The sequence below is a fragment of the Oryctolagus cuniculus genome, chromosome 5 (genome assembly GCF_051225735.1).
Source record: "Oryctolagus cuniculus isolate XC-2025 breed Fujian yellow rabbit chromosome 5, ASM5122573v1, whole genome shotgun sequence".
NCBI classification, from domain to species: domain Eukaryota; kingdom Metazoa; phylum Chordata; class Mammalia; order Lagomorpha; family Leporidae; genus Oryctolagus; species Oryctolagus cuniculus.
Window position 1 is genome coordinate 141,188,766 of NC_142871.1, and position 10,054 is coordinate 141,198,819.

The 10,054-nt window shown below is 35.7% G+C and overlaps 1 pseudogene; it reads right to left on the reverse strand.

The window, feature by feature from the left end:
• Positions 1-7,902: 7,902 nt before the first annotated feature.
• Positions 7,903-8,862, reverse strand: LOC100339074 (olfactory receptor 2B8-like; annotated as a pseudogene).
• Positions 8,863-10,054: the final 1,192 nt, after the last annotated feature.

The following is a 10,054-nucleotide window of genomic DNA, read 5'->3' on the forward strand; positions in this document are numbered from 1 at the left end:
ATTCAGGGGCCAGGGTTGTGGCATAGCAGATTAAGCTGCAGGCTGTGATGCCATAATCCTATATGAGCACAGTTTCCGGTCCCAACTGCTACACTTCCGATCCATCTCCCTGCTAATGCACTTGGGAAAGCAGCAGGGAATGGCCCAAGCACTTGAGCCCCTGCCACCCTTGTGGGAAATTCAGATGAAGTTCCTGACTCCTGGTTTCAGCCTGACACAACCAGGGCTGCTGCAGCCATTGGAGGATTGAACTAGCAGATGGAAGATCTCTCTCTCTCTTCCTCCCTCTCTATGTGTATCTCCCTCTCACTGTAATCTGCCTTTAAAATAAAAAAAGAAAGGAGAAAGGAAGAAAAAAAGAAAGAAAGAAAAATAAAGAGAAAAAGAAAAAGACAAAACACTTGTAATTAATAGTTTTCTTTTATATGGATACTTGATAGAATTGCCACTGGTTAACAGAATTAAGAAACGTTTTTGGATGACGTTAATGTGCAAGGTTTCCTTTCTTTTTATTTGCATACTTTGAAAGAGATACAATGCATACTTGGGAGTAGAAAACAAGGAGCTTATTTTTGGTCTGTTAGCTTCTGTTGATTTTCCTTACAACTGTAATAGCGCAAAAATGAGTTCTTGATGAAAGGCTTTCATTTATGTATATCACTGGTATGGGTGGGAAACATCTAGACAATGGACAACATAAACCCGTGAAATGACTTGCACTGGCCCTGCTAAAGCAACTGCAGGTGGGAATTGAGTCAGTAAATCTACAGTAGGCTGATTTTAAGGTGACAATTTTGTATGGCACTGCCCTAATCAAGGGGAAGATAGTTTAAAGAAAAACAACACGGAGAGAGTCCAATTTCTGGGAAGAGTTAGGCAGAAAACAGCACAGGAAACTCCACCCAAATTAGAGGGACACTGTGGACCTATGTGGAGAGTGTGGATGCGCACAACTCAGGACCTCAGCAGCCGAGAACCTCAGCACTAGCTTTGGTGGGTGAGGTGAGACCAGATTGCAGCAGCCCAAGACACTGGCAATAAAGCTGCATGAAAAGCCTGACATGAGTACAGCTTGGATCCCTGTGGGGGACAGTGTACCTGCCAACCTAGAGGGGAAAAAAGGAGGTATATTTCTCTCTCCCCAACCACCCAGCACCAGTATCCTGTAACTAGCTGAGAGAGCGGATGCAATTTTGGACATACATAACAACTGTACCAGCTTGTGTCCATGAGCCCAGTAACCAGCCAAGAAGAGACTCCTGACTCTAGCTGGGAGAATTGACAGGGGCCTATTAGCTTGTGGGGATCTTGTGTGCTGGGACTGTGAAAAAACACTGTGGCTGTGTGTGGAGGCACATAGTATGGCTGGGTCTTTGGGTGGTCACTGTGAATAGCTTCACATTTTCAGGGCTCCCTGATTCCCTAGTCAGGGTCTTGCTGTCTGAGATGTGCTCACACTAAAGGCTGTATGGATCCTTTGTGTGGTTGTTGTGGCAGTGCGAATGAATAGTATACCCAGTGAGGTTGGTGACCAGTCATTTGTCTCCTTGGTGGTGAGGAGGTGAGCACGAGACTACACGAACAGAGCAGATTAATCCTCCCCTCTGATAAAATAAAAACTAAAGAAAAGATTTACCATGCCCAATTTGGGTGTCACCTTGGACATGCCCCTCACCCTAGAGCAGTGAACAGAGCTCCTTGACCACACCCAGTATTCACTGAGAGAAAAGTAATCCTATGATCAATTTTTTGGATTCTGTTTCTGGCATTTCTTCAATCTCTTCATTTTCACAATCTAGCACTGAAGTGTTGTTGTGTTCTTTTGGAGGTATCATGCTGTCTTCCTTATTCTTGTTTCTTGAGTTTCTGTGTTTATTTTTGGGCATTTGTGGAGATACTTGGTGGATTTTTTTCCTATGATGGCTTTTATCTTTGTGGATTAGTGGAGTGTCTTCTCTCTCAGTGAATACTGGGTGTAAATCTTGATGTGAATGGAATGGGAGAGGGAGTGGGAGATGCCAGGGTTGCGGGTGGGAGGGAAGTTATGGGGGGGAAGCCATTGTAATCGATAAACTGTACTTTGGAAATTTATATTTATCAAATAAAAGTTTAAAAAAAGGTTGGAAACAGTGATAGTGCTTATAAAACACAGATGTTGAATTTTTTTTTTTTTTTTTTGCCAAGGGCCATTTGTATATTTATAACATCATTGGTGGACCATACAAATTTTTTAATTCCTTTTTTATTGTGACAACCAATTTTTATTTACAGAATACAAATTTGTTCAAAAAATACTTTCCTTCCTTTAGCCGATGGTAAAAGGCTTATTAAACTGAAACAAAGCCTAAACATCATTTATATTCAAACAAAGATACAGATCATTACAAGTGTTTGACAATAAAACACAAACTTAAGTAGTTACATGAATGAACAGCTTAGACTAGAACTGGTGCCCATATGAAATCCTATAGCTTTACCAGTTAGGAAACATATATTTTGAAAAATACTTGCAATGTCATTTTTTGTTAATATTTTACCCACTAATGACATTTTAGATTCCTTTAATGATTTTAATAAGGTGTCTATAAAAATTTAAGACATTGCATATTTCATTTGAACTACTTAATGAAGAGTAAGAAAAAAAACTTACTGAGACTATAGATGTTCCATTAGTTAAATTTCAAAAATTTTAATAAAGGAACTTTCAGAGATAGGTTGAGAACCGACTGTATCCATTAAACTAGCTCCTGTGACATGGAAAGAAAACTCGGGAAACAGTGGAGGGCATGTGAGGGCATTACTTGCCATGGTTGTGGTTGTGGTGTGCTCGTACTTAAATATATATTATGACACACTGACATCTTTGTTGCCCAGTAATCTGGAGTGGTGGTCTTCATCTGTACTAAAATAACCTTATGACTGTACTATATTTGGGAGCCTTTGTATAGCTAGACAAAGTTTCCATGATACAAAGTATTTGGATTTTAAAATTTATTATTATAAGGAAGAAGACATGGTATTATTTCATGTGCTTAAATAATAACTTGCTTAATGAGTTTCAGAAGAAAAAATATGAAATGAATAATTGTGACTTCATTAGCTATACTGTTAAATTGGTAAGATGTAGCTTAATGCTTAAAGCTTAAGTCTGGTTCTCAAATGTGAACCATAATAGTCTAATGTTGCTTTGTATATACTGTAAGTGTTACAAATAGTCTGGGCATTGAACATGTGCTGATACTTCTCAAATGAATGCATCCTTGGATGCAGGCATGTTGATAAGCCTCAGAAAGTGAGTGTCTGTGAATTTGTTTATCTGGCAATGAAGATACGCCCTGTTCTTTTTGGTTGTTACATATTTTCATGCTTAAATTTGAATTTTTACATTTTAATGCTGTTAATTTAACTACAGTTTGTTCAATGGTTAAATGTAATTGTTAGTGAAGAAACTTTAAAACAGCCTTATTCATGTAACTGCTTAAGTTTGCATTTTATTGTCAAACACTTGTAACGATGTGTATCTTTGTTTAAATATAAATGATGATGTTTAGGTTTTGTTGCTGTTTAATAAGGCTTTTTACCATTGGCTAAAGGAAGGAATATATTTCTTGAAGAAATTTATATTCCGTAAATAAAAATTGGTTGAAACAATACAATAAGGAGTTAAAAATGTTCTATGGCCCACCGATGATGTTATAAATATACAAATGGCCCTTGGCAGAAAAAAAATCCCCATCTGTGCTTGCATTTAATAATCATTTAAATAATTTTAGTAAAATTATTTATTCTCATTCTCACTTAAAATATTTTCACTTAGTTTGACACTGTCATCTGCTGCTTTATCTATTTTAAATACATGCAAATGAAGGACTGCAATATTTTCTTCTCTTTAGACAGTCTCATATCCTAATGTAATATCAAGCTTTTGTCTCTGTCAGAAATAGTTAGGTATCTTCTATATCTAGGTTATCTTCGAGATTTCTTATATAACTATCAAGTATCCAAAATATTTATTCCTTCATGCTATAAAAACCAGAATGCTACAATAATTATATATGATGTTCTCTCTATTAGTACTTATATATTTTATTTTCAGCTTCTATTGATAAAGGGAAATATAGTCTTTCTAAAAGCTATTAAAACTATAAACATTGCATATTCTACCTTGACTTACTTTTAAACCTATGCCAAATCTAGTAGCTAACTACTTATATGTTGTAGCTTCTAAATATTCCATATCACTACTATTTTATTCTATTTTCAAAAAAAAGATGTTTATTTTATTTATTTGAGAGGCAGAATCACAGAGAGAGGAAAAGATAAGAGATGTTCCACCCATGGGTCCATTCCCAATATTGCTGCAACAGCCGTGGCTGGGCTAGCTCAAAGCAATGAGCCAGGAGCTTCATCTGGTTCCCCCACATGGGTGCAGGGACTCAAAGACTTTGGCCATCTTCACTGCTTTCCCAGGCATTTGCAGGGAGCTGGATCAGAAGTAAGCAACCAGGACTCCAGCATGTGTCTGTACGGGATGATGGTACTGCAGGTGGTGGCTTAACTTATACCACAGCACCAGCCAATTGCTCTGATAGGCCTTTGCCTTTGTGGTAGAGATTTAAAAGCTAACATTTATACTGATAATTCATAGGAAGCAGGATTTGTTCATGATTTCCATATGCTATGAAAAATGAACTATGAATCTGAGGTCTTGCTAAAAATTTTTAACATAAGGGCAGATGTTGTTCCACAGCAGATTAATTTGCTGGTTGGGATGCTCATTTGGGATATGTGACTTCTCCATTTCTGATCCAGTTGCTTGCTAATGTGCCTGGGAAGCAGTGGGTGATTACTCAGGTTCTTGTGTTCTTGTAAGTCATGTGGGAGAGTCAACTGGAATTCCTGGATCCTTGCTTCAGACTAGCCCAGTCCCAGGTTATTGGCTAAGAGAAAACTTACAAAGAAAAAATTCATTTATTAACCTTAAAGTATATGTTAAATTAAATAGAGTGTTAAATAAGTAAGTGGTCTTAATATTAAATCTGATTTCAAAGTACAAAATTTTATTCAAATAAAGAAATGGTTCCGTGAAAAATATAATGTTTATCTCAAAAGACATATACAGCTTGGAGATACTTGAACACAACTTCCAGCCATTTTATAAATGGAACAACATAGTTCCAATATCAATATCAATTTTGTTCAAAGTTTACAAAAGAATTGCTGAGATTTTCTTTTACTAACTCATGTCAATGACTTACTAAATTTTTCTTTGACATTATCATAAGCTGAGAATTGAAACTAATTGAAAGCTCAAGTACATAGAAGATGCAATTGTTTCTAAAAGGACATGCACAATATTTCTGATGGAGAACTGAAAGACAACATTCACTAAAATCTCTAGCAACAAAGGTTAGGCTTGAAATCACAAAGGGAAGAATCATTTCTGGTCCTATTCATCACAAATATGGTTCTTAAGTTCCAAGATATGTGCACACGTGATTCTAACTATAACTGCATTTAGTGTCTTACAACCTAGACCTCTCATATCAAAGGTAATCTGATTTTTGAAAGATTGATTTATTTATTTGAAAGGCAGACTTACAGCAAGGCAAAGACAGAGAGAGAGGTCTTCCATCCACTGCTTCACTCCCCAGATGGCCTCAAAGGTTGGAGCTGTGCTGATCCAAAGCCAGGAGCCAGGAGCTTTTTCTGGATTTTGCACATGGGTGCAAGGGCCCAAGGACTTGGGCCAACTTCTATGGCTTTCCCAGGCTATAGCAGAAGTGGAACAGCCAGGACTTGAACCAGCACCACTGCAGGTGGCAGCTTTACCTGCTATACCACAGAGCCAGCCCCGTTAATGTGATCTTGACACTGAAAGGCTTTTTAAAAAATTAAATTTAAAAAATTTATTTAATATATACAAGTTTCATATATTTCATATACACAGATTTACTCAGTGATACTTCCCATCCTACCCTCCCTCCTGCTTGTGCCCCAACCCCTTTTCCTCCTCTATCTCCCATTCTTAGTTGTAATTTTTAAAAGGATCTATTTTCAGTTTACTAATGATCATTAAGTTAGCCCTACATCAAGTAACAGAGTTTAAAAAATAGTATGAAGAAAAAGAATATTGTTCCTCAATGGAAGAGACTATGGCTGTGAAAAATCATCAAATCTCAAAATGTCCATTTCACTCCAATAGGTTACATTTTAGGTACTCTATTTGTTGTCTTGGACTTTACACAGCACCTTTTTAAAAAATTGCTCTTTCCACATTTCCCTTCACTATCATTTAAAAATATTTATTTATTTATTTGAAAGGTAAAAGCATCAGAGAGAGGGAAAGAGAGACCTTCCATCCACTGATTACTGCCCAGATGGTCACAACAGTCAGGGCTGGGCCAGCCCAAAGAAAGCAATCCAGAAATCTTCTGGGCCTTTGACACAGATGGCAGGAACCCAGGAAGTTGGACCATTATCTGCTGTATTCCCAGGCACTTCATCAGGAAGCTGGAGTGGAAGCAGAGCAGCTGGGACTCAGGTATTTTGATATGGGATGCCAGCATTACAAGAAGCAATTTAACCTGCTGTTTCATAATGCTGGTCCCTGTTCACTATCCTATTTTAAAAACAAATATTGTTTCCCTATTCATATAGATCTTTTTACTAATTCTCTGTTGTATGGTGTGTGAAAGATGGTAGACATTTTATCATATCTTAAAGCAACCATTTTCTATGTTCTTTGGGAGGAAATTAATTATACATATCAAATAACAAAGCATATCTGGAAAGTGCAAGAGTTTGTTACCATTAGTAAAATGATCCATTCCAATGTAATCTTTAAGGTTGGATGCTTTTTCATAAGTTTTAATGTAAATTCATAATATGGGTACTGGATCTATTTTTCCCTCTATTTCCAATATGATCATTGTAATCTATACACAAAGATAAGAAAACAAATGACAAGAGGTCCAGACCTTTTTGCCTAGAGGTAAGTCTTTCATTAAACAACAGGTCCTATGAAAAGATATATGGGATTACCTATCCTATTTTCAGGAAGAATCTCAGAAACTATTGGATTTCTTGCCTTTTAGTTTGGAGACAAATTTCTGTTTTGCCATTTGGCCTGCTTACGATAGCTGTTATAATGCTGATAAAAATGAATGAAATTTATACTGATTGGGCAATAAGATGTTTCAAATCAAGGTTATGAAAGAGATAAGTGTTCTTCATATGTTAACTGTGGAAAGAAACTTCTGTAGAATGAGATGTAGAATTAAAGAAAGATGTTAAGAATGGCTGCCAGATGTGAACAAATAGGCAGAGGCATTACAGAGAGTCTTCTATATGTACACTCATTTTTCTCCAGAACAGAGCAGATGAACTCTTAGCTTGCTGAGAACATACTATCCTAATATTGGAAAAATCGAGTTCAGATATGAATCAGTTATATTTATAATATCCAAGAAAGTTTTCAAATAAGATGTGAAGTTTTTCCTTAATTATCTGTGGGCATATTCTAATTCTCTGACATAATTTAATCATCACAAGCAGTCATTTTACTGCTTCATGACTAAGTCTCAAGATTATTCTCTTAATTATTAATTTTAACGTTATTCTTGGTAAGAAATTGTTTGGATGTTAAGTTTAAAAATTCATTACAGAAGAGAATATATATATATATATATATATAAACAGATACACAATATTTTGTTAAACCTAGTACTGTTCATTAATTTGGAGTCATTTTATATTTCTTGGAGATACTAATCAATATTTTATTTTATGTGAAATGCATACATAGTAATAGTGAATGAAAATTAAGGGGTAGAAGGAATGATGACAGTTGGCAATAGGCATTCTGGGAGTGTGAACTTTGAATTGTGAGACCATGCTCTCCTAAGTCATGTTCCATATTTGCTCTTGTTCTCTTCCTAATAGCTTCTTTACCACTCCCTTAACATCTTTATTTCTCAGTGTGTAGATGAGGGGGTTGAGCATTGGAGTTACAAGTCCATAGAAGAGTGCAAGAAGCTTGCCTTTCAGTTTGGCTGAGTTGCTCTTTGGCACCATATATGCGTAACCATTAATGGCAGAGCCATAAAACATAATTACCAGCAGCAGATGAGACCCACAAGTGTTGAAGGCCTTCTTGTAACCCTCAGAAGATTGGATCCTTATGACTGCTCTGACAATGTTTATGTAAGAGAATAGGATTAATCCAACTGGGATAACCTTTATGACCACCACAGCTGCATACATTTCCACTTCATTGATCCATGTGTTGACACATGCTAACTGAAGCATAGCAGGTACCTCACAGAAGAAATTCACCTAGTACTGACCACAGCAAGGTAGCAGGAAAGTCAACACTGTCTGCACCAAGGAGTTGCAGAAACCTGTTGCCCAAGCTACTGCTGCCAGCTGTTGGCATAGACAAGAATGCATAATAACGGTGTAATGGAGAGGCTGGCAGATAGCGATGTAACGATCTAAGGCCATTATTGAAAGAAGTACACATTCAGTGGACCCTAGACCAAGGAACAAGAAAAGTTGAGCTATGCATCCAGTGTAGCTGATGGTTCTCTGATGTCTCTGTATATTTATCAGCATCTGAGGGAGAGTAGAGGTGGTATAGCAGAGGTCCAGAAAGGAGAGATTAGCCAGAAAGAAATACATGGGTGTGTGGAGTCTGGGTTCAAGGCGAGACAAGATAATGATGGCTGAATTTCCAAACAGTGTCATTATATAAAAGATACAGATGGCTACAAAAAGAAACATTTTGAGTCTGGGCCATTTGGAGAAGCCTACCAGAACAAAGCCTTTGGGCTGATGGAAGGTGTCATTGAATCTTCTCATTGCTAGGACTCTGGAAACACCAATGCTAGAATTTTGAAAGACTGATTATCCCATGCTTATACTTTAATGTTATCTCATTAACAAAATGCCATGGATAAACTGGGTAGGTGATGCTGAAACAAATAAAATCATTAATATAGTTTCTTTTGTTACCTCAGTAAGAAAAATTAACATTAATAATTATGTATCCGCATTTTAGCAGCCATATTCTAATTATGATTTTTCCTTAATAACAGTTTACTCAGAAAAGTATTTACAAAAGTACAGACAGTAAGGATGCATATATGTGTATCAAAATATTTGTCATTAAAGGGTGTGAGATCTGATAAGACTGAAGAAAATGGATGCTTACTTGGAGCTTCATCAAATTTGTATTTAGAGAAGTTTTCTTATAATGTTCATTCTATTCAATTTACCTTATTGCTGCTTTGTATTGGAAATTATCACCCACAAAAGACACTGTTATTTAGCAAAGGTAAATTATCCTTTTTGTTGGTTTTATTTCTACATTAAGATTTTATTGTAATTAAATTATTAAGAATAAATCTCCATGGACCTAAGGCATACACTCCTGGAATTAATTTATTATGATATTTAACCAAGAGATAATTAGTAGGAGCTAAAATGAATAGAACTGATGGCACAAAAAATTTTGCTTATTTTGCTTAAGTCAAAACACATTCATATCAATTAACATATATTGGTATCAATTAACATGAACCTCAAAAATGTTTTATTGGTGTGACTAGTGTCACTGTTCTCCATTTACTCATAACAGCTAGTAGAAAAATTCTCAAAACATACTTTCTTGTAATTTAGATTAATTATTATATAATTCGCTGTTTCCTGAAAAAATATAATTATTGAATAGATTTTGTATGGAAACATGGAACAAAATAAAAATTTAAAAGAAAATCTCTGGTATTTGTCTTGAATGTGACAGTTACTAAATATATGGTCATGTACACAACCACATCCAAAATTCACACATATTCATTATTTATTTATTTATTTATTTAACTTATGCATAAAACAAATATATAATCCAGTGGAGAATGTTTTATTCAAATTTTGAAATATGTACAATGCATCAATTGAATATAAACATTAATATGAAAATATCAGTAAACAGAATGATTTGGAGTAAAGTTTTAATGAGTATATTCTACATAGCATTTAATATTAGAAATAA